Genomic DNA, 25,540 nt, shown 5'->3' with positions numbered 1-25,540 from the left:
ATAGAGGGGGCAATTCCATGATCATAGACATGTTACATGGCCATATTCGGAGTTACCATTGTGAAGCTACATATAGGTAGTGACCTATATGTAGTTCACGCGTGTAATGGTGTCCCCGCACTCATAAAGTCCGGGGAATTGGCCCTGAACAATGTGGGGGCACCTTGGCTAGTGCCAGGGTGCCCTCACACTAAGTAACTTTGCACCTAACCTTTACCAGGTAAAGGTTAGACATATAGGTGACTTATAAGTTACTTAAGTGCAGTGTAAAATGGCTGTGAAATAACGTGGACGTTATTTCACTCAGGCTGCAGTGGCAGGCCTGTGTAAGAATTGTCAGAGCTCCCTATGGGTGGCAAAAGAAATGCTGCAGCCCATAGGGATCTCCTGGAACCCCAATACCCTGGGTACCTCAGTACCATATACTAGGGAATTATAAGGGTGTTCCAGTAAGCCAATGTAAATTGGTAAAATTGGTCACTAGCCTGTTAGTAACAATTTGGAAAGAAATGAGAGAGCATAACCACTGAGGTTCTGATTAGCAGAGCCTCAGTGAGACAGTTAGGCACCACACAGGAAACACATACATATAGGCCACAAACTTATGAGCACTGGGGTCCTGACTAGCAGGGTCCCAGTGACACATAACAAACATACTGAAAACATGGGGTTTTCACTATGAGCACTGGGCCCTGGCTAGCAGGATCCCAGTAAGACAGTGAAAATACCCTGACATACACTCACAAACAGGCCAAAAGTGGGGGGAACAAGGCTAGAAAGAGGCTACTTTCTCACACAACCCCCCCCCCCCCCAAACGAAGGACAATAAGGCTAACCTTGGCCAGTTGAGACTTTATTGTCTAAGTGGTGATAAGTAGAGAGTAGCTCTGCAATAGACTGGTTACTCCCTTTATCATCCACTATATGGTTACTTCCCTGTGGGGATGTAAACCACCCTGTTTGAAGTTTTTTAGCTAAGCAACAATGTGAAGATGTATTTTCAGAGTTTCTATCAGTAAGTTTTAGTTTAGAGCAGTGGGAATTGTCCACTGAACCTATTTGTAGTGATGGAAATGCCAGACAGGGATGCTGTCTCAGAAAAGCCATAGCTGGGCAAAAACTTTGTCCATATGGCTGGAAGAGAGAACAGGGATGCTGTTTCTCTTGCGTTGGAGCAGGGCAGGGATGCTGTCCTATGAGCTCCACACTAGGGCAGGGATGATGTCCTAAGTGTTGTGAGGCAGTGCAGGGTTTCTGCACTAAAGTTTCTCTGGGAGGGTTAGAGGGATGCTCCATGTTAACTAAAATGGTGCTCTTTTTCTCACCAATGTTAGTTATCCCACAGAGAGGTACTTCTACCTCAGGGAGTACAGTTTTGCCAACTGATGATTCCCTTGGAACAGGTGCCACCCCAGGAGAGGTTTTTCCCACCACAGGAATGGTATCCTGGATGGTAGGGTGGTTAGGGGATACAGTGATACCCTTTTTACCTGTTGATGGAGAGGGATCCTGAGTTTTCAGGCCTTCTCTCCTTTGCTTTTTCATTTCAGTAGAAATGAGAGGGAACAATTCCTCAGGGATGCCCAGCATGGCTGCATGGGCATACAACTCTACATCAGCCCAACCTGAGGCCTCTAGGTCATTACCTAAGAGACAGTCTACAGGTAAGCTAGGTGATACCACCACCTGCTTAGGGCCAGTAACTCTACCCCAACTAAACTGAATTATAGCTAAGGGAAGAAACTTAGTGGAGTTATGGACATCAATAATCTTATACTGTTGTCCAATGATGTGTTGATCAGGGTGCACTAGGTTTTCAGTCACCAAAGTGATACTGGCACCTGTGTCCCTGTAGGCCAAGGCCTCAACACCATTTATTGAAACTGTCTGCCTGTACTTATCCATTGTAAGGGGACAAGCAGCCAGTGTGGAAAGGCCAATGCCACTAGGTGTGACAGAAACTGTCTTGGGACTGACTACCCCAGTTTCTATGATGGACCCATAAGTGAACCCAACTACACCCTTTGCTTGACTGTTGCCAGCAGTCCCACCACTAGTACCACTACTGCTAGGGGCAGTAGAGCTTGATGTATTAGTGTTGGTAGGCTCAGGGGGTTTACCTGGACAGGACTTATCCCCTGGCCTATGGCCTCTGTTTTTACACACAAAGCACCAAGGCTTTTCAAATTGTGTAGGTTGAGAAGAAGAGGAAGAATTTGTTTTATCCCCACCCCCTGAAGAGTGTTTAAGATTTGAAGTGGGATCTTCGGTTTTACCCTTATCCCCATGCTTATCTTGAGATTTTTCACCTTCTTTCTTCTTATTGTTCTCTTTGTCACCACCTGTATTAACTTTTCTGTTCACCCTTGTTCTGACCCATTTGTCTGCCTTCTTTCCCAATTCTTGGGGAGAGGTCAGATCAGAGTCCACCAAGTACTGGTGCAACAAATCAGACACACAATTATTAAGAATATGCTCTCTCAGGATCAAGTTATACAGGCTGTCATAATCAGTAACTTTAATGCCATGTAACCACCCCTCCAAGGCCTTCACTGAATGGTCAATGAAATCAACCCAGTCTTGTGAAGACTCCTTTTTGGTTTCTCTGAACTTTATCCTGTACTGTTCAGTGGTTAAGCCATAACCATCAAGGAGTGCATTCTTAAGAACTTTGTAATCATTAGCTTCATTTTCTTTCACAGTAAGGAGCCTATCCCTACCTTTTCCACTAAATGATAGCCATAGGATAGCAGCCCACTGCCTTTGAGGGACATCCTGTACAGCACAGGCCCTCTCAAGTGCAGCAAACCACTTGTTAATGTCATCCCCCTCCTTATAAGGGGGAACTATCTTGTGCAGATTCCTGGAATCACGCTCTTTTGCAGGATGACTATGGGGAATACTGCTGCTGCCACCATGGGTTTCTAAACCCAACTTCTGTATTTCCTTCTCTAATTCTAAAGACTGTCTATCCAAATCCAGCTGTTGCTTTTTAAGCTTCAGTCTGGTTTGTTCCACCCTCAACTTATTGAGTTCCCTTTCTAACAATCTGTCATCAGGGTTGGTGGGAGGGACATTTCTAGATACAGAGGTATGATGGGAATGAACAGAAGGAGACCTGTCCCTTACAGAGGGCACCCTAACAGCTTGGCTAACAGAAACATCAGTACCACTGTGGTGTGAGTAAATGCTTTTGCTATGATGTGAGACAACACTATTTGTATGGTGTGGCTCTTCATCATTACCAACTATGCTAGACTGTCTTGTAATGGGAAGGCTAAGAAGTTTCTTTCCTGAACCTTTACCTGGGGGAGTCCCTGGATCAGATTGAGAACCATTAGCTACTTTTTCAACAGATGGGGCACTTTTAGCCTTATCTTGTTCTCTAAGCATGTTAAGTAACAGTTCCAAGGAAGGATTCTTCCCTACACTCAAACCTCTCTCTATGCAGAGACTCCTTGCTCCTTTCCAGCTAAGGTGATCATACGCAAGTTTGGACAGATCAACATTTTGGCCTGTGCCAGACATTTTTAGAGAGAGTTAAAGTGATAGAAAAAGAAAAAAAGTTTGTCAGAGCTTTTAGAAAGACAGAGAAAAAAAACTTTTTTAACTTTTTAGAACTTTTCAGAAAGTTAGAAGTACTTTTCAGCACTTAGAAAAGAGTGAAAAGAGGAAATGCAAAACTTTTTGGCTATGTGTATATACACTGAACTTGTTTTGTATATTTTTCTCTTATGAAAAGTACAATGACAAGAGTGGTAAGTAGTCTCAAAGCACTTATCCCACCACTGCACAACCAATGTAGGAGGCTGGACTGGCTTGTAGTGAGTACCAAGGGGTACTTACACCTTGCAACAGGCCCAGTTATCCCTTATTAGTGTATAGGGTGTCTAGCAGTTTAGGCTGATAGATAATGGTAGCTTAGCAGAGCAGCTTAGGCTGAACTAGGAGACGGGTGAAGCTACTACAGTACCACCTAGTGTCATATGCACAATATCATAACAAAACACAATACACAGTTATACTAAAAATAAAGGTACTTTATTTTTATGACAATATGCCAAAGTATCTTAGAGTGTACCCTCAGTGACAGGATAGGAAATATACATAAGATATATATACACAATAGCAAAAATATGCAGTATAGTCTTAGAAAACAGTGCAAACAATGTATAGTTACAATAGGATGCAATGGGGAAACATAGGGATAGGGGTAACACAAACCATATACTCCAAAAGTGGAATGCGAACCACGAATGGACCCCAAACCTATGTGACCTTGTAGATGGTCGCTGGGACTATTAGAAAATAGTGAGAGTTAGAAAAATAACCCTCCCCAAGACCCTGAAAAGTGAGTGCAAAGTGCACTAAAGTTCCCCTAAGGACAAAGAAGTCGTGTTAGAGGAATAATGCAGGAAAGACACAAACCAACAATGCAACAACGCTGGATTTCCAATCTGGGGTACCTGTGGAACAAGGGGACCAAGTTCAAAAGTCACAAGCAAGTCGGAGATGGGCAGATGCCCAGGAAATGCCAGCTGCGGGTGCAAAGGAGCTTCTACTGGACAGAAGAAGCTGCAGTTTCTGCAGGAACGCAAAGGGCTAGAGACTTCCCCTTTGGAGGACGGATCCCTCTCGCCTTCTAGAGTCGTGCAGAAGTGTTTTCCCGCCGAAAGAACGCCAACAAGCCTTGCTAGCTGCAAATCGTGCAGTTAGCGTTTTTGGATGCTGCTGTGGCTCAGGAGGGACCAGGAGGTCGCAAATTGGGCCAGGAGAGAGAGGGAACATCGAGCAAGACAAGGAGTCCTCTCAGCAGCAGGTAGCACCCAGAGAAGTGCCAGAAACAGGCACTACGATGATGCGTGAAATGGTGCTCACCCGAAGTCGCACAAAGAAGTCCCACATCGCCGGAGAACAACTTAGGAGGTCGTGCAATGCAGGGTAGCGTGCCGTGGACCCAGGCTGGACTGTGCACAAAGGATTTCCGCCGGAAGTGCACGGAGGCCGGAGTAGCTGCAAAAGTTGCGGTTCCCAGCAATGCAGTCTAGCGAGGTGAGGCAAGGACTTACCTCCACTCAACTTGGACTGAAGAGTCACTGGACTGTGGGGGCCACTTGGACAGAGTTGCTGGATTCGAGGGACCTCGCTCGTCGTGCTGAGAGGAGACCCAAGGGACCGGTAATGCAGCTTTTTGGTGCCTGCGGTTGCAGGGGGAAGATTCCGTCGACCCACGGGAGATTTCTTCGGAGCTTCTAGTGCAGAGAGGAGGCAGACTACCCCCACAGCATGCACCACCAGGAAAACAGTCGAGAAGGCGGCAGGATCAGCGTTACAGAGTTGCAGTAGTCGTCTTAGCTACTATGTTGCAGTTTTGCAGGATTCCAGCGCGGTCAGCAGTCGATTTCTTGGCAGAAGGTGAAGAGGGAGATGCAGAGGAACTCGGATGAGCTCTTGCATTCGTTATCTAAAGTTTCCCCAGAGACAGAGACCCTAAATAGCCAGAAAAGAGGGTTTGGCTACTTAGGAGAGAGGATAGGCTAGCAACACCTGAAGGAGCATTTTAGAACTTTTTAGAAAGTTTAGAAGTACTTTTCGGCACTTAGAAAAGAGTGAAAAGAGGAAATGCAAAACTTTTTGGTTATGTGTATATACACTGAACTTGTTGTGTATATTTTTCTCTTATGAAAAGTACAATGACAAGAGTTTTAAATAGTCTCAAAGCACTTATCCCACCGCTGCACAGCCAATGTAGGAGGCTGGACTGGCTTGTAGTGAGTACCAAGGGGTACTTGCACCTTGCATGAGGCCCAGTTATCCCTTATTAGTGTATAGGGTGTCTAGCAGCATAGGCTGATAGATAATGGTAGCTTAGCAGAGCAGCTTAGGCTGAACTAGGAGACGAGTGAAGCTCCTACAGTACCACTGAGTGTCATATGCACAATATCATAAGAAAACACTATACACAGGTATACTAAAAATAAAGGTACTTTATTTTTATGACAATATGCCAAAGTATCTCAGAGTCTACCCTCAGTATGAGGATAGCAAATATACACAAGATATATGTACACAATACCAAAATATGCAGTAATAGTATTAGAAAAAGTGCAAACAATGTATAGTTACAATAGGATGCAATGGGGACACATAGGGATAGGGGCAACACAAACCATATACTCCATAAGTTGAATGCGAACCACAAATGGACCCCAAACCTATGTGACCTTGTAGAGGGTCGCTGGGACTATTAGAAAATAGTAAGGGTTAGAAAAATAGCCCACCCCAAGACCCTGAAAAGTGAGTGCAAAGTGCACTAAAGTTCCCCAAAGGACATAGAAGTCGTGATAGGGGAATTCTGCAGGAAAGACACAAACCAACAATGCAACAACGATGGATTTCCAGTCGAGGGTACCTGTGGAAAAAGGGGACCAAGTCCAAAAGTCACAAGCAAGTCGGAGATGGGCAGATGTCCAGGAAATGCCAGCTGTGGGTGCAAAGAAGCTGCTACTGGACAGTAGAAGCTTAGGTTTCTGCAAGAACGACGAGGGCTAGAAACTTCCCCTTTGGAGCACGGATCCCTCACGCCGTGGAGAGTTGTGCAGAAGTGTTTTCCTGCCGAAAGACCACCAACAAGCCTTGCTAGCTGCAAATCGTGCGGTACAAGTTTTTGGATGCTGCTGTGGCCCAGGAGGGACCAGGATGTCGCCAATTGCGTCAGGGGACAGAGGGGGCGTTGAGCAAGAAAAGGAGCCCTCTCAGCAGCAGGCAGCACCCGCAGAAGTGCCAGAAACAGGCACTACAAGGATGCATGAAACGGTGCTCACCTGAAGTTGCACAAAGGAGTCCCACGTCGCCGGAGAACAACTTAGGAGGTCGTGCAATGCAGGTCAGAGTGCCGTGGACCCAGGCTGGACTGTGCACAAAGGATTTCCGCCAGAAGTGCACGGAGGCCGGAGTAGCTGCAAAAGTCGCGGTTCCCAGCAATGCAGCCTGGCGTGGGGAGGCAAGGACTTACCTCCACCAAACTTGGACTGAAGAGTCACTGGACTGTGGGAGTCACTTGGACAGAGTTGCTGGATTCAAGGGACCTCGCTCGTCGTGCTGAGAGGAGACCCAGGGGACCGGTGATGCAGTTCTTTGGTGCCTGCGGTTGCAGGGGGACGATTCTGTCGACCCACGGGAGATTTCTTCGGAGCTTCTAGTGCAGAGAGGAGGCAGACTACCCCCACAGCATGCACCACCAGGAAAACAGTCGAGAAGGCGGCAGGATCAGCGTTACAGAGTTGCAGTAGTCGTCTTTGCTACTATGTTGCAGTTTTGCAGGCTTCCAGCGCGGTCAGCAATCGATTCCTTGGCAGAAGGTGAAGAGAGAGATGCAGAGGAACTCGGATGAGCTCTTGCATTCGTTATCTAAAGTTTCCCCAGAGACAGAGACCCTAAATAGCCAGAAAAGAGGGTTTGGCTACCTAGGAGAGAGGATAGGCTAGCAACACCTGAAGGAGCCTATCAGAAGGAGTCTCTGACGTCACCTGATGGCACTGGCCACTAAGAGCAGTCCAGTGTGCCAGCAGCACCTCTGTTTCCAAGATGGCAGAGGTCTGGAGCACACTGGAGGAGCTCTGGGCACCTCCCAGGGGAGGTGCAGGTCAGGGGAGTGGTCACTCCCCTTTCCTTTGTCCAGTTTCGCGCCAGAGCAGGGCTAAGGCTTCCCTGAACCGGTGTAGACTGGCTTATGCAGAAATGGGCACCAAATGTGCCCATGAAAGCATTTCCAGAGGCTGGGGAAGGCTACTCCTCCCCTGCCTTCACACCATTTTCCCAAGGGAGAGGGTGTAACACCCTCTCTCAGAGGAAGTCCTTTGTTCTGCCATCCTGGGACAATCCTGGCTTGACCCCAGGAGGGCAGAAGCCTGTCTGAGGGGTTGGCAGCAGCAGTAGCTGCAGTGAAACCCCAGGAAAGGCAGTTTGGCAGTACCAGGGTCTGTGCTACAGACCACTGGGATCATGGGATTGTGCCAACTATGCCAGGATGGCATAGAGGGGGTAATTCCATGATCATAGACATGTTACATGGCCATATTCGGAGTTACCATTGTGAAGCTACATATAGGTAGTGACCTATATGTAGTGCACGCGTGTAATGGTGTCCCCGCACTCACAAAGTCCAGGGAATTGGCCCTGAACAATGTGGGGGCACCTTGGCTAGTTGCAGGGTGCCCTCACACTAAGTAACTTTGCACCTAACCTTTACCAGGTAAAGGTTAGACATATAGGTGACTTATAAGTTACTTAAGTGCAGTGTAAAATGGCTGTGAAATAACGTGGACGTTATTTCACTCAGGCTGCAGTGGCAGGCCTGTGTAAGAATTGTTAGAGCTCCCTATGGGTGGCAAAAGAAATGCTGCAGCCCATAGATCTCCTGGAACCCCAATACCCTGGGTACCTCAGTACCATATACTAGGGAATTATAAGGGTGTTCCAGTAAGCCAATGTGAATTGGTAAAATTGGTCACTAGCCTGTTAGTGACAATTTGGAAAGAAATGAGAGAGCATAACCACTGAGGTTCTGGTTAGCAGAGCCTCAGTGAGACAGTTAGTCACTACACAGGTAACACATTCAGGCACACTTATGAGCACTGGGGCGCTGGCTGGCAGGGTCCCAGTGACACTTACAACTAAAACAACATATATACAGTGAAAAATGGGGGTAACATGCCAGGTAAGATGGTACTTTCCTACAGTGGTGCAATCTGTTATCCACCTACCAGGTGTCCCAGATAAACCACTTTCCCCTGCCCTATCTGGCACTTTGAAGCCTTGATAGTGAGGCCTGCCTTTTGCAGGGCCTCCAAAACTTTCTATAGGTGGACCAGGTGATCATCCCAGCTGGAGCTAAAGACAGCTATATCATCTAGATATGCTGCACTAAAAGCTTCCAGCCCTTGCAGGACTGTGTTAACCAACCTTTGAAAAGTGGCAGGTGCATTTTTCAATCCAAAAGGCATTACTGTGAATTGGTAATGGCCTCCAATGGTTGAAAATGCAGTTTTTGCTTTTGCATCTTCTGATAACTTGATCTGCCAATACCCTGCAGTCAAATCAAAAGTGCTTAGATACTTGGCAGATGCCAGTGTATCTATTAGCTCATCTGCCCTGGATATAGTGTGAGCATCAGTTTTGGTTACCTGGTTGAGACCTCTGTAGTCAACACAAAATCTCATTTCCCTTTTACCATCTTTGGAATGTGGTTTTGGTACAAGTACAACAGGAGAGGCCCATGGACTTTCACAGTGCTCAACCACTCCCAGTTCAAGCATTTTCTGCACCTCTTGCTTTATGCAGTCTCTGACATGGTCAGGCTACCTATAGATCTTACTTATGACAGGCAAGCTGTCTCCAGTATCTATAGTGTGCTCACACCAAGAAGTGGTGCCTGGCACAGTAGAGAAGAGTTCAGAAAACTGACCCAGGAGATTTATGCAGTGGTCTTTCTGCTCACCAGTAAGACAATCTGCCAGTACCACACCTTCCACTAGAGCATCTTGTTCTGTGGAAGAGAAGAGATCAGGGAGAGGGTCACTCTCTTCTTCCTGTCCCTCATCTGTTGCCATGAGCAGGGTGAGATCAGCCCTGTCATAGTAGGGTTTCAGGCGATTGACATGGAGCACCCTAAGGGGACTCCTGGCAGTGCCTAAGTCAACTAAGTAGGTGACTTCACCCTTTTTCTCAACAATTATTTGGGGTCCACTCCATTTGTCTTGGAGTGCTCTTGGGGCCACAGGCTCCAAGACCCACACTTTCTGCCCTGGTTGGTACTGAACCAAAACAGCCTTCTGGTCATGCCATTGCTTTTGGAGCTCTTGGCTGGCCTGAAGGTTTTTACTGGCCTTTTTCATGTACTCAGCCATCCTAGATCTTAGTCCAAGTACATAGTCCACTATGTCTTGCTTTGGAGCTTTTAAAGGTTGTTCCCAACCCTCCTTAACAAGTGTTAGAGGACCTCTTACAGGGTGTCCAAATAGGAGTTCAAAGGGGCTGAAGCCCACTCCTTTTGGGGTACCTCCCTGTAAGCAAAAAGGAGGCAAGGTAACAGGATATCCCATCTCCTGCGGAGATTTTCAGGGAGTCCCATTATCATACCTTTGAGAGTTTTGTTAAATCTCTCCACCAGTCCATTTGTTTGTGGATGATAGGGTGTGGTGAATTTGTATGTCACACCACATTCCTTCCACATGGCCTTTAAGTAAGCAGACATGAAATTGCTTCCCCTGTCTGATACCACCTCTTTTGGGAAGCCCACCCTGGAAAAGATTCCTAGGAGGGCCTTTGCCACTACAGGAGCTGTAGTGGTCCTTAGAGGAATTGCTTCAGGATGTCTGGTGGCATGGTCCACTACCACCAAGATAAACCTATTGCCTGAAGCAGTAGGAGGGTCAAGGGGGCCAACTATGTCAACCCCTACCCTTTCAAAGGGAACCCCAACCACAGGCAGTGGAATAAGGGGTGCCTTTGGGGTGCCACCTGTCTTGCCACTGGCTTGACAAGTTTCACAGGACTTACAAAATTCCTTTGTGTCCTCTGACATTCTAGGCCAATGAAACAAGGGAACAAGCCTGTCCCAAGTTTTCATTTGCCCCAAATGTCTAGCTAAGGGAATGTCGTGGGCTAGAGTTAGGAGGAACTTTCTGTACTCCTGAGGAATCACCAATCTCCTGGCAGCTCCAGGTTTTGGATCCCTTGCTTCAGTGTACAAGAGGTTGTCCTCACAGTAAACTCTGTGAGAGTCACTGACATCCCCATTCGCTTGTTTGACAGCTTGCTGCCTTAGACCCTCTAGTGTGGGACAGGTATGCTGTGCCACACTCAGCTCCTCCCTGGCAGGCCCCCCTTCACCCAAAAGCTCAGCAGTGTCTCTTTCCAGCTCCTCTGGTGTAGGTTCTGCACAGGGTGGAAATTCTTCTTCCTCAGAATTAGAATCCACTGTAGAGGGAGGGACAGTAGGTAGTGTTTTAACTTTACTAACCCTAGCTTTAGGGAGCACTTGGTCCATTCTTCCAGGATCCAAGTCACCCTGTCCTTTTTGCTTTTTGGCCTGAGCCCTGGTTCAAGCAAAAATATGCCCTGGAATGCCCAGCATTGCTGCATGAGCCTCCAACTCCACTTCTGCCCAAGCTGATGTCTCTAAATCACTTCCTAATAGACAGTCTACAGGTAAATCTGAGGCAACCACAACTTTCTTTGGACCAGTAACCCCCCCCCCCAGTTGAGATTCACAACAGCCATGGGGTGGCTAAGAGTGTTGTTATGAGCATTGGTTACTTGGTACTGGTGACCAAGTAGGTGTTGTTCAGGGTGGACCAGTTTCTCTATTACCATTGTAACGCTGGCACCTGTGTCCCTGTAGGCCTGAACCTCAACACCATTTATTAGGGGTAGTTGCTTGTACTTATCCATGTTAAGGGGACAAGCAACCAAGGAGGCTAAATCAATAGCCCCCTCAGAGACTAACACAGCCTCTGTGGTCTCCCTAATCAGACCAACCCCAACTAAGTTACCAAAAGTCAGCCCAGCTACTCCCTTGGATTGGCTATTAGTAGGTTTGCTCCAACCACCACTGCTATTACTAGGGGCACTAGGTGTAGCAGCAGGGGTTGTAGTGGTAGGAGGCTTGGTGCTTTTCTTTGGACAACTGGGGTCTGTTGTCCAATGGCCTTTTATTTTACATAAATAGCACCATGGTTTCTTTTCTTTGTTTTGATTTGAAGAGGATTTGGGCCCACCACCCCCACCAGAGTGTTTTTGTGGCCCTGATGAAGACTCATTTTTAGATTTGTCCCCACCCTTGTCAGAAGACTTACCATCCTTCTTCTTGCCATCTTTGTCACCCCCTGTATGAACTTTTCTGTTCACCCTTGTTCTGACCCATTTGTCTGCCTTCTTTCCCATTTCTTGGGGAGAGGTCAGATCAGAGTCTACCAGGTACTGGTGTAACAAATCAGACACATAATTATTAAGAATATGCTCTCTCACGATTAAGTTATACAGGCTTTCATAGTCAGAAACTTTACTGCCATGAAACCACCCCTCCAAGGCCTTCACTGAATGGTCAACAAAGTCTACCCAGTCTTGTGAAGACTCCTTTTTGGTTTCTCTGAACTTCATCCTGTACTGTTCAGTGGTTAAGCCATAACCATCAAAGAGTGCATTCTTAAGAACTGCAAAATTATTGGCATCACTTTCCTTTACAGTAAGCAGCCTATCCCTACACTTTCCACTGAAAGATAGCCATAGGATAGCAGCCCACTGCCTTTGAGGGACCTCCTGTACAACACAGGCCCTCTCAAGTGCAGCAAACCACTTGTTAATGTCATCCCCCTGCTTGTAAGGGGGAACTATCTTGTGCAGATTCCTAGAATCATGCTCTTTTGCAGGATGACTATTTGGAATACTGCTGCTGCCACCATGGGTTTCTAACCCAATTTTCTGTCTTTCTCTTTCTATCTCCAAGGACTGCCTATCTAAATCCAGCTGTTGCTTCTTGAGCTTCAGCCTGGATTGTTCCACTCTCAATCTATTGAGCTCCCTTTCTAACACTCTGTCATCAGGGTGGGTGGGTGAGGCATGTCTTGAAACAGAAGTATGGTGAGAATGAACAGAGGGAGACCTGGCTCTAACAGAAGGCACTCTAACAACCTGGCTAACAGAAGTAACACTCCTACTATGATGAGAAGGAACACTCTTACTGTGATGTGAGGCAACACTATTACTGTGGTGTGAATTCACATCAGTTCCAGCTATGCTAGGTGGTCTGCTAATGGGCAGGTTGGGAAGGTTCCCTTCTAAATCTTTGGCTAGGGGTGCCCCAGGGTCAGATTGGGAACCATCAGCTAATTTCTCAACAGAAGTGCCACCTCTGGTCTTATCTTGTTCAATGAGCATATTAACCAACAGTTCTCTAGAGGGATTCTTCCCTACCCCTAAACCTCTTTCAATGCAGAGACTCCTTGCTCCTTTCCAGCTAAGGTGATCATAAGCAAGTTTGGACAGACCAACAGTTTGGCCTGTACCAGACATTTTAGAAAGTGTTTAAGGGACAGAAAAAGGAAGAAAAAGTTTTTCAGAACTTTTTAAAAGACAGAAACAAAAACTTTTAAAACTTTTTAAGAACTTTTTGAAAGTTTAGAGGTACTTTTCAGCACTTAGCAAAGAAGTGAGAGAAGAAAAGCAAAACTTTTTGGTTAGGTGTATATACACTGAACTTGTTTTGAATATTTTTCTCTTATGAAAAGTACAATGACAAAAGTGGTAAGTAGTTGCAAAGTACTTATCCCACCGCTGCACAACCAATGTAGGAGGCTGGACAGGCTTGTAGTGGGTACCAAGAGGTACTGACACCTTGCACCAGGCCCAGGTATCCCTTATTAGTGTAGAGGGGTGTCTAGCAGCTTAGGCTGATAGAAAAGGTAGCTTAGCAGAGCAGCTTAGGCTGAACTAGGAGACGAGTGAAGCTCCTACAGTACCACTAGTGTCACTTGCACAATATCGTAAGAAAACACAATACACAGATATACTAAAAATAAAGGTACTTTATTTTTATGACAATATGCCAAAGTATCTCAGTGAGTACCCTCAGTATGAGGATAGCAAATATACACAAGATATATGAACACAATGCCAAAATATGCAGTAATAGCAATAGAAAACAGTGCAAACAATGTATAGTCACAATAGAATGCAATGGGGGCACATAGGGATAGGGGCAACACAAACCATATACTCTAGAAGTGGAATGCGAACCACGAATGGACCCCAAACCTATGTGACCTTGTAGATGGTTGCTGGGACTGTAAGGAAACAGTGAGGGTTAGAAAAATAGCCCACCCCAAGACCCTGAAAAGTGGGTGCAAAGTGCACCTACGTTCCCCAAAGAGCACAGAAGTCGTGATAGGGGGACTGTGCAGGAAAGACCAACACCAGCAATGCAACAATGATGGATTTCCAGACGAGAGTACCTGTGGAACAAGGGGACCAAGTCCAAAAGTCACGATCAAGTCGGGAGTGGGCAGATGCCCAGGAAATGCCAGCTGTGGGTGCAAAGAAGCTGCCACCGGATGGTAGAAGCTGAGGATTCTGCAAGAACAACAAGGGCTAGAAACTTCCTCTTTGGAGGATGGATGTCTCACATCGTGAAGAGTTGTGCAGAAGTGTTTTCCCGCAGAAAGACCTCAAACAAGCCTTGCTAGCTGCAAAGCTTGCGGTTAGGGTTTTTGGATGCTGCTGTGGCCTAGGAGGGACCAGGATGTCACCAATTGCGTGAGGTGACAGAGGGGGCATCCAGCAAGACAAAGAGTCCACTCAGAAGCAAGCAGCACCCGCAGAAGTGCCGGAACAGGCACTATGAAGTGGAGTGAATCGGTGCTCACCCGAAGTTGCACAAGAGAGTCCCACGCCGCCGGAGGACAACTCAGGAGGTTGTGCAATGCAGGTTAGAGTGCCGGGGACCCAGGCTTGGCTGTGCACAAAGGAAATCCTCGGGGAGTGCACAGGAGCCGGAGTAGCTGCAAAACACGTTCCCAGCAATGCAGTCTAGCGTGGGGAGGCAAGGACTTACCTCCACCAAACGTGGACTGAAGAGTCACTGGACTGTGGGAGTCACTTGGACAGAGTGTCTGAGTTCAAGGGACCTCGCTCGTCTTGCTGAGAGGAGACCCAGAGGTCCGGTGATGCAGTTCTTTGGTGCCTGCGGTTGCAGGGGGAAGATTCCGTCGACCCATGGGAGATTTCTTCGGAGCTTCTAGTGCAGAGAGGAGGCAGATTACCCCCACAGCATGCACCACCAGGAAAACAGTCGAGAAGGCGGCAGGATCAGCGTTACAAGATCGCAGTAGTCGTCTTAGCTACTTTGTTGCAGTTTTGCAGGCTTCCAGCGCGGTCAGCAGTCGATTCCTTGGCAGAAGGTGAAGAGAGAGAGGCAGAGGAACTCTGATGAGCTCTTGCATTCGTTATCTAAGGAATTCCCCAAAGCAGAGACCCTAAATAGCCAGAAAAGAGGGTTTGGCTACTTAGGAGAGAGGATAGGCTAGCAACACCTGAAGGAGCCTATCAGAAGGAGTCTCTGACGTCACCTGCTGGCACTGGTCACTCAGAGCAGTCCAGTGTGCCAGCAGCACCTCTGTTTCCAAGATGGCAGAGGTCTGGAGCACACTGGAGGAGCTCTGGGCACCTCCCAGGTGAGGTGCAGGTCAGGGGAGTGGTCACTCCCCTTTCCTTTGTCCAGTTTCACGCCAGAGCAGGGCTGAGGGATCGCTGAACCGGTGCAGACTGGCTTATGCAGAGATGGGCACCATATGTGCCCATCAAAGCATTTCCAGAGGCTGGGGGAGGCTACTCCTCCCAGCCCTGACACCTTTTTCCAAAGGGAGAGGGTGTAACACCCTCTCTCTGAGGAAGTCCTTTGTTCTGCCATCCTGGGCCAAGCCTGGCTGGACCCCAGGAGGGCAGAAACCTGTCTGAGGGGTTGGCAGCAGCAGCAGCTGCAGTGAAACCCCGGGAAAGGTAGTTTGGCAGTACCCGGGTCTGAGCTAGAGACTCGGGAGATCATGGAATTGTCTCCCCAATGCCAGAATGGCATTGGGGTGACAATTCCATGATCCTAGACATGTCACATGGCCATGTTCGGAGTTACCATTGTGACGCTATACATATGTCGTGACATATGTATAGTGCACGCGTGTAATGCTGTCCCCGCACTCACAAAGTCCGGGGAATTTGCCCTGAACAATGTGGGAGTGCCTTGGCTAGTGCCAGGGTGCCCACACACTAAGTAACTTAGCACCCAACCTTTACCAGGTAAAGGTTAGACATATAGGTGACTTATAAGTTACTTAAGTGCAGTGGTAAATGGCTGTGAAATAACGTGGACGTTATTTCACTCAGGCTGCACTGGCAGGCCTGTGCAAGAATTGTCAGATCTCCCTATGGGTGGCACAAGAAATGCTGCAGCCCATAGGGATCTCCTGGAACCCCAATACTCTGGGTACCTCAGTACCATATACTAGGGAATTATAAGGGTGTTCCAGTATGCCAATGTAAATTGGTGAAATTGGTCACTAGCCTGTTAGTGACAATTTGGAAAGAAATGAGAGCATAATCACTGAGGTTCTGGATAGCAGAGCCTCAGTGAGGCAGTTAGTCATAACACAGGTAACACATACAGGGCACACTTATGAGCACTGGGGCCCTGGCTAGCAGGGTCCCAGTGACACATACAACTAAAACAACATATATTCAGTGAAATATGGGGGTAACATGCCAGGCAAGATGGTACTTTCCTACACACTGCAGGAACTGTAGTGGTCCTTAAGGGTATAGCTTTAGGATACCTAGTGGCATGGTCCACTACCACAAGGATAAACCTATTGCCTGAAGCTGTTGGAGGGTCAAGGGGGCCAACTATGTCAACCCCTACCCTTTCAAAGGGCACCCGAACCACAGGAAGTGGAATTAAGGGGGCACTAGGTGTGCCACCAGTTTTGCCACTTGCATGGCAGGTCACACAGGAGCGACAAAACTCCTTAATGTCCTCTGACATGTGAGGTCACTGAAACAATGGAACAAGTATGCCCCAAGTTTTATTCTGGCCCAAATGCCCAGCCAAAGGAATATCATGTGCCAAGGTCAGAAGAAACTCCCTATACTGCAAAGGGATTACCAATCTCCTGGCAGCTCCAGGTTTAGGGTCCCTAGACTCAGTGTAGAGGAGGTTATCTTCCCAATAGACCATATGGCTATCAGTGATAACCCCATTCTGCTGTTTGACAGCTTGCTGTCTTAAACCCTCTAGTGTGGGACAGGTCTGCTGTGCCACACTCAGCTCTTCCCTAGCAGGCCCCCCTGCACCCAAAAGCTCAGCAGTGTCTGCTGCCAGCTCATCTGGTGTAGGTTCTGCACAGGGAGAGGATTCCTCTTCCTCAAAAGGGGAATCTTCTGGAGAGGGAGGAATAGTGGGCAAGGATTTACCCTTGCTACCTCTATCTTTTGGCAGCACTTTGACCATTGTTTCAGGATCCAAGCTTCCCTGTCCTCTTTGCTTCTGGGCCTGAGCCCTTGTGAGAGCAAAGATATGCCCTGGACTGCCCAGCATTGCTGCATAAGCCTCCAACTCCACTTCAGCCCAAGCTGATGTCTCTAAATTATTGCCTAGTAAGCAGTCTACCGGTAAATCAGTGGCTACCACAACTTTCTTTGGACCAGTAACCCTCCCCCAGTTGCGATTCACAACAGCCATGTGGGCTAAAAGTGTTGTTATGAGCATCAGTCACTTGGTACTGCTGACCAAGTAGGTGTTGATCAGGGTGAACCAGTTTCTCAATCACAATAGTGACACTGGCTCCTGTATCCTTGTAAGCCTCAACCTCAACACCCTTTATTAGGGGAAGTTGCTTGTTCTTACCCATATTAAGGGGATAAGCAACTAAGGTGGCAAAGTCAATATCACCATCAGAGACTAAAACAGCCTCTGTGGTCTCCCTAACAAGACCAACCCCAACTACATTACCAGTGGTGAGCCCAGCTACACCCTTTGATTGGCTATTTGTAGAAGACTTCCCGCCACCAATGCTATTATTAGTGGCACTAGAGGACGCAGTTGGGGTTGTGGTAGTGGAAGCCTTGGTGTGTTTCTTTGGACAAGTGGAATCACTTGCCCAATGGCCTTTACTCTTACATAAATAATACCATGGTTTCTTTTGATTGTTGGAAGAGGATTTGGACCCATCTCTCCCAGAGGATTTTTGTGGGCCTGATGAAGACTCAGAGTGCTTTTTATCTTTGTCCCCACCCTTGCCAGAAGACTTACCATCCTCCTTATTGCCATCCTTTTCACCACCTGTATGAACTTTCCAGTTCACTCTTGTTCTGACCCATTTGTCTGCCTTCTTTCCCAATTCTTGGGGCGAGGTCATTTCTGAGTCTACCAAGTACTGATGTAACAAATCAGACATAAAATTATTCACAATATGCTCTCTCAGGATGGGATTATATAGGCTTTCATAGTCAGTCACCTTACTGCTGTGTAACCATCCCTCCAAGGCCTTCACTGAACACTACAAAGTCTGTCCAGTCTTGAGAGGACTCTTTTCTGGTATCTCTGAACTTTATCCTGTATTGTTCAGTGGTTAAGCCAAATCCATCTAAGAGTGCATCTTTCAAAACTTTGTAGTTGTTGGCATCACTTTCTCTGACAGTAAGGATCCTATCCCTACCCTTACCAGTGAAAGATAGCCACAAGATAGCAGCCCACTGCCTTCGAGGGACCAACTGTACCATACATGCCCTCTCAAGTGCAGCAAACCACTTGTTGATGTCATACCCCTCCTGATAAGGAGGGACAATCTTGTGCAGGTTTCTTGAATGTTGTTCTCTTACAGGATTACTATCAAGAACACTGCTGCTGGCACCATGGGGAACTAACCCCAACTTCTGACTTTCCCTCTCTACATCTAGAGATTCCCTGTCTAAGGCCAACTGCTGCAGTCTCAGCTTCAGTCTGGCCTCTTCCAACCTCAGCTTTCTTAGTTCCCTGTCCAGGGTATTATCCTCAGGTTGAGAGGCTTGGGAATTCTGAGACACAGAGTGTGAGAAGGTAGCCTCTTTCTAGCCTTGTTACCCCCACTTTTGGCCTGTTTGTGAGTGTATGTCAGGGTGTTTGTCACTGTTTTCACTGTCTCACTGGGATCCTGATAGCCAGGCCTCAGTGCTCATAGTGAAAACACTATGTTTTCAGTATGTTTGTTATGTGTCACTGGGATCCTGCTAGTCAGGACCCCAGTGCTCATAAGGTTGTGGCCTATATGTATGTGTCACTGGGACCCTGTCACACAGGACCCCAGTGCTCATAGGTGTGCATGTATGTGTTCCCTGTGTGGTGCCTAACTGTCTCACTGAGGCTCTGCTAACCAGAACCTCAGTGGTTATGCTCTCTCATTACTTTCAAATTGTCACTAACAGGCTAGTGACCATTTTTACCAATTTACATTGGCTTACTGGAACACCCTTATAATTCCCTAGTATATGGTACTGAGGTACCCAGGGTATTGGGGTTCCAGGAGATCCCTATGGGCTGCAGCATTTCTTTTGCCACCCATAGGGAGCTCTGACAATTCTTACACAGGCCTGCCACTGCAGCCTGAGTGAAATAACGTCCACGTTATTTCACAGCCATTTTACACTGCACTTAAGTAACTTATAAGTCACCTATATGTCTAACCTTTACCTGGTAAAGGTTAGGTGCAAAGTTACTTAGTGTGTGGGCACCCTGGCACTAGCCAAGGTGCCCCCACCTTGTTCAGAGCCAATTCACTGAACTTTGTGAGTGCGGGGACACCATTACACGCGTGCACTACATATAGGTCACTACCTATATGTAGCTTCACAATGGTAACTCCGAATATGGCCATGTAACATGTCTATGATCATGGAATTGCCCCCTCTATGCCATCCTAGCATAGTTGGCACAATCCCATGATCCCAGTGGTCTGTAGCACAGACCCTGGTACTGCCAAACTGCCCTTCCTGGGGTTTCACTGCAGCTGCTGCTGCTGCCAACCCCTCAGACAGGCATCTGCCCTCCTGGGGTCCAGCCAGGCCTGGCCCAGGATGGCAGAACAAAGAACTTCCTCTGAGAGAGGGTGTGACACCCTCTCCCTTTGGAAAATGGTGTGAAGGCAGGGGAGGAGTAGCCTCCCCCAGCCTCTGGAAATGCTTTGTTGGGCACAGAGGTGCCCAATTCTGCATAAGCCAGTCTACACCGGTTCAGGGACCCCTTAGCCCCTGCTCTGGCGCGAAACTGGACAAAGGAAAGGGGAGTGACCACTCCCCTGACCTGCACCTCCCCTGGGAGGTGTCCAGAGCTCCTCCAGTGTGCTCCAGACCTCTGCCATCTTGGAAACAGAGGTGCTGCTGGCACACTGGACTGCTCTGAGTGGCCAGTGCCACCAGGTGACGTCAGAGACTCCTGCTGATAGGCTCCTTCAGGTGTTAGTAGCCTATCCTCTCTCCTAAGTAGCCAAACCCTCTTTTCTGGCTATTTAGGGTCTCTGTCTCTGGGGAAACTTCAGATAACGAATGCATGAGCTCAGCCGAGTTCCTCTGCATCTCCCTCTTCACCTTCTGATAAGGAATCGACTGCTGACCGCGCTGGAAGCCTGCAAACCTGCAACATAGTAGCAAAGACGACTACTGCAACTCTGTAACGCTGATCCTGCCGCCTTCTCGACTGTTTTCCTGCTTGTGCATGCTGTAGGGGTAGTCTGCCTCCTCTCTGCACCAGAAGCTCCGAAGAAATCTCCCGTGGGTCGACGGAATCTTCCCCCTGCAACCGCAGGCACCAAAAAGCTGCATCTCCGGTCCCTTGGGTCTCCTCTCAGCACGACGAGCGAGGTCCCTCGAATCCAGCGACACCGTCCAAGTGACCCCCACAGTCCAGTGACTCTTCAGCCCAAGTTTGGTGGAGGTAAGTCCTTGCCTCACCTCGCTGGGCTGCATTGCTGGGAACCGCGACTTTGCAAGCTTCTCCGGCCCCTGTGCACTTCCGGCGGAAATCCTGTGTGCACAGCCAAGCCTGGGTCCACGGCACTCTAACCTGCATTGCACGACTTTCTAAGTTGGTCTCCGGCGACGTGGGACTCCTTTGTGCAACTTCGGCGAGCACCGTTTCACGCATCCTCGTAGTGCCTGTTTCTGGCACTTCTCCGGGTGCTACCTGCTTCAGTGAGGGCTCTTTGTCTTGCTCGACGTCCCCTCTCTCTGCAGGTCCAATTTGCGACCTCCTGGTCCCTCCTGGGCCCCAGCAGCGTCCAAAAACGCCAAACGCACGATTTGCGTGTAGCAAGGCTTGTTGGCGTCCATCCGGCGGGAAAACACTTCTGCACGACTCTCCAAGGCGTGGGGGATCCATCCTCCAAAGGGGAAGTCTCTAGCCTTTGTCGTTCCTGCAGTATTCACAGTTCTTCAGCCTAGTAAGAGCTTCTTTGCACCAACCGCTGGCATTTCTTGGGCATCTGCCCACCTCCGAGCTGCTTGTGACTTTTGGACTTGGTCCCCTTGTTCCACAGGTACCCTCAGACAGGAATCCATCGTTGTTGCATTGCTGATTTGTGTTTTCCTTGCATTCTCCCTCTAACACGACTATTTTGTCCTTAGGGGAACTTTAGTGCACTTTGCACTCACTTTTCAGGGTCTTGGGGAGGGTTATTTTTCTAACTCTCACTATTTTCTAATAGTCCCAGCGACCCTCTACCAGGTCACATAGGTTTGGGGTCCATTCGTGGTTCGCATTCCACTTTTGGAGTATATGGTTTGTGTTGCCCCTATCCCTATGTTTCCCCATTGCATCCTATTGTAACTATACATTGTTTGCACTGTTTTCTAAGACTATACTGCATATTTTTGCTATTGTGTATATATATCTTGTGTATATTTCCTATCCTCTCACTGAGGGTACACTCTAAGATACTTTGGCATATTGTCATAAAAATAAAGTACCTTTATTTTTAGTATAACTGTGTATTGTGTTTTCTTATGATATTGTGCATATGACACTAAGTGGTACTGTAGTAGCTTCACACGTCTCCTAGTTCAGCCTAAGCTGCTCTGCTAAGCTACCATTATCTATCAGCCTAAGCTGCTAGACACCCTATACACTAATAAGGGATAACTGGGCCTGGTGCAAGGTGCAAGTACCCCTTGGTACTCACTACAAGCCAGTCCAGCCTCCTACACAGAGGTAATGTGGGAATTGGCAGAAGTGGACCTGTCTCTAACTGGCTGGAATCTAGTTACCTGGTCTGTTGGAGTGAAAGATGCCCTACTAATGTGTGACCTCCTCCCACTACCAGATTCACTAAGTGGCCTGTTAGCTGACATGTCTTTGGAGGAACCCTACCCAGAGTCCTCAGGGCCCTCCCCTGAATCTTCCTGGGTACCCTCCTCCTCTACCTCTTGATCGTGGGATGGGCCAGACTGGTTCTGGTCACTTTCTAGGAGAAGGCTAAGGAGAGGATCTTTGGTAGGGGTTCTTACCAATGTTTAAACGTTTTTCTATGAAGAGACCCCTCAAACTTTTAAAGTTTAAACTACCATAGGTTGCCTGAAAAACTTTGGGAGTGGCCTCTACTACTGACATAGGTGCAAGAAAGAGTTTAGGACAGAGAGAAAAAAAAGTTTAGAAACTTTTAAAGAAAGGAGAAAAACTTTGTAAAACTTTTAAAAACTTTAAAAAACGTTTTACGACTTTTTAGACACTTTCTAGAAAGTTTTTAGAAAGAGAATTAACCTGTTTAGGTTAACTGTGTATATTTTTAAGTATTTGGAATATGTTTTTTAGTTACAAGTACGTATCCCACCGCTGCACCACTAATGTAGGAGGCTGGCCTGGCTTATAGTGGGTACCTGATGGTGCTTATACCTTGTGCCAGGTCCAGTTATCCCTTATTAGCAGATTAGTAGTGTTCTAGCAGCTTAGGCTGAAAGAGGTAGCTGTAGCAGAGCAGCTTAGGCTGAACTAGGACACATGCAAAGCTCCTACTATACCACTTATATCATAAAGCACTATATCATAAGAATAACAGTACTCAGAGTTACTAAAAATAAAGGTACTTTATTTTAGTGACAATGTGTCAAAAATATCTCTGAGGATATACTCCCTCAGGAGGTAAGTAAAATACACATAATATACACAGAAACCATAATCAGGTCAGTAAACAGTTAGAAAAGTATTGCAAACACTGTAGAATACAATATGATGCAATAGGCCTACGGGCAACACAAACCATATACTAAGAAAGGATAATGTGAACTACTTAGGGACCCCTGGCCTAGTGTAGTGTGTAGAAAATCACTGGGAGTGTAAGAAAGCACTAAGGGTGTCCAAGATACCCCACCCCAAGATCCTGAAAAGTAGGTGTAAAGTTACCCTACTACCCCAGAAAGACAGTAAAGTCGAGATAGGGGATTCTGCAAAGACAACAACTGACTGCAAAGCACTGAAGATGGATTCCTGGACCTGAGGACCTGAAAAGGAAGGGGCCCAAGTCCAAGAGTCACAAAAGTGTCCAAGGAGGCCAGGAGCCCACTAAACCCCGGATGAAGGTGCAAAATGGCTGCCTCCGGATGGAAGAAGCTGAAGAATCTGCAACAACGAAAGGTGCCAGGAACTTCTCCTTTGTGCAGAAGATGTCCCACAGAGGGCTGGAGGATACAGCATTGTTTATTTGGAGAAAGACCGCAAACAAGTCTTGATAGCTGCAAAGGTCGCGGTTGAAGGAAAAAGGTGCTGCTCGGGCCAAGGAAGGACCAGGAGGTCCCCACTTAGAAGAGGAGACAGAAGGGACCCTCGGCAACACAGGGAGCCCATGCACAAGTAGGCAGCACCTGCAGAAGTACTTGAACACGGGTTCAAGAAAACTGAGCATGGCGGTCGTCTCAGTACTACAAAAGAGGGTCCCACAAAGCCGGTGGCCAACTCAGCGAGTTGAACAATGTAGGACCGAGTGCTGGGGACCTGGGTTAGGCTGTGCACGAAGAATTCCTTGCAAAAGTGCACAGAAACCCTAGCAGCTGCAGTTCATGCAGTACACAGGATTACTCTCTGGAGAGGGGAGGCAAGGACTTATCTCCTCCAAATTTGGACAGTTGGGCCACTGGACAGTCCGGGTCACTTGGGTCTACCACCTGTGTTCCAGGGGCCACGCTCGTCAGGATGAGAGGGGTCCCAGAGTACCGGTGACGCTGATGTTTGGTGCCTGCTGGAGCAGGGGGGAGATTCCATCGACCCACAGGAGATTTCTTCATGGCTTCCAGTGCAGGGGGAAGGCAGACGGCCCCCAGAGCATGCACCACCAGGAAACAGTTGAGAAAGCCAGCATGATTAGGCGCTCCAATGTGGTTGGTAGTCTTCTTGCTACTTTGTTGCAGTTCTGCAGGCGTCCTGGAGCAGTCAGCGGTCGATCTTTGGCAGAAATCAAAAAGGGAGATGCAGAGGAACTCTGGTGAATTCTTGCAAATCGTTATCTTAGGAAAAGCCCACAGGAGAGACCCCAAATAACCCTCAGAGGAGAATTGGCCATCTAGTGAGGTACGTACCTATCTGGAGGGGTCTCTGATGTCACCTGCTGGCACTGGTCAGTCATAGGCCTCCATTGTGCCCTCATACCTCTGGATTCAAGATGGCAAAGGTCTGGGACACACTGGAGGAGTTCTGGGCACCACCCCTGGGGTGGTTTTGGACAGGGGAGTGGTCACTCCCCTTTCCTTTGTCCAGTTTTGTGCCAGAGCAGGGACTGGGGGTTCCCTGAACCAGTGTAGACTGGTTTATGCAAGAAGGGCACCATCTGCGCCCTTCAAAGCATTTCCAGGGCTGGGAGAGGCTACTCCTCCCCAGCCCTTAACACCTATTTCCAAAGGGAGAGGGTGTAACACTCTCTCTCAGAGGAAATCCTTTGTTCTGCCTTCCTGGGACTGGGCTACCCAGACCCCAGGAGGGCTGAACCTTGTCTGTGGGTTGGCAGCAGCGGTAGCTGCAGAGAAAACCCCTGATAGCTGGTTTGGCAGTACCCGGGGTCCATGGTGGATCCCCGGAGATGCATGGGATTTGCACCCCAATATCAGATTTGGCATGGGGGACAATTCCATGATCTTAGACATGTTACATGGCCATATTCGGAGTTACCGTTGTGACCTATATGTAGTGCACGTGTGTAATGGTGTCCCTGCACTCACAAAGTCCGGGGAAATTGCCCTGAACTATGTGGGGGCACCTTGGCTAGTACCAGGGTGCTCTCATACTTAGTAACTTGGCACCTAATCTTCACCAAGTGAAGGTTAAACATATAGGTGGCTTATAAGTTACTTAAGTGCAACGTAAAATGGCTGTGAAATAACATGGGCGTTATTTCACTCAGGCTGCAGTGGCAGTCCTGTGTAAGAGTTGTCTGAGCTCCCTATGGGTGGCAACAGAAATAGGGATCTCCTGGAACCCCAATACCCTGGGTACCTAGGTACTATATACTAGGGAATTATAAGGGTGTTCCAGTGGGCCAATTAGAATTGGTGAATATGCTCACTAGCCTATAGTGAAAATTTTAAAGGCAGAGAGAGCATAAGCACTGAGGTTCTGGTTAGCAGAGCCTCAGTGACACAGTTAGTCACTACACAGGGACACACATTCAGGCCACGAACTATGAGCACTGGGGTCCTGGCTAGCAGGATCCCAGTGAGACAGGAAAAAACAAAGACATACATGTAAGAATGGGGGTAACATGCCAGGCAAGATGGTATTTTCCTACACAAATTTACCAAGCAATGCGGGCCATGCAATGTGGCCTTGTGTTGCTTGGTAAATCTGACTTAAGGATGATGTTTGGTGTTGCCCCTGTGACACCATGCTTGGTGCAAGGTCCATGCAATCCAATGATAAGTCTGGTCCTTGGATTTTGCAGTTACCCCTTTGGGACAGTTACACACTGGATGTAATTCTTCTCAC

At 47.8% G+C, this 25,540-nt stretch overlaps 1 protein-coding gene across 1 annotated transcript in view; it reads right to left on the bottom strand.

Annotated features, from left to right (window-relative positions):
- Nucleotides 1-25,540, bottom strand: part of LOC138297324 (visual pigment-like receptor peropsin) — a 1,373,961-nt gene that overhangs the window by 897,803 nt on the left and 450,618 nt on the right. The gene's annotated exons all lie outside the window — the stretch shown is intronic.

The sequence above is a fragment of the Pleurodeles waltl genome, chromosome 5, assembly GCF_031143425.1.
Source record: "Pleurodeles waltl isolate 20211129_DDA chromosome 5, aPleWal1.hap1.20221129, whole genome shotgun sequence".
Lineage (NCBI taxonomy): Eukaryota > Metazoa > Chordata > Amphibia > Caudata > Salamandridae > Pleurodeles > Pleurodeles waltl.
The sequence above is the reverse complement of the archived record's forward strand: the minus strand, read 5'-3'. Positions and strand labels throughout refer to the sequence as shown.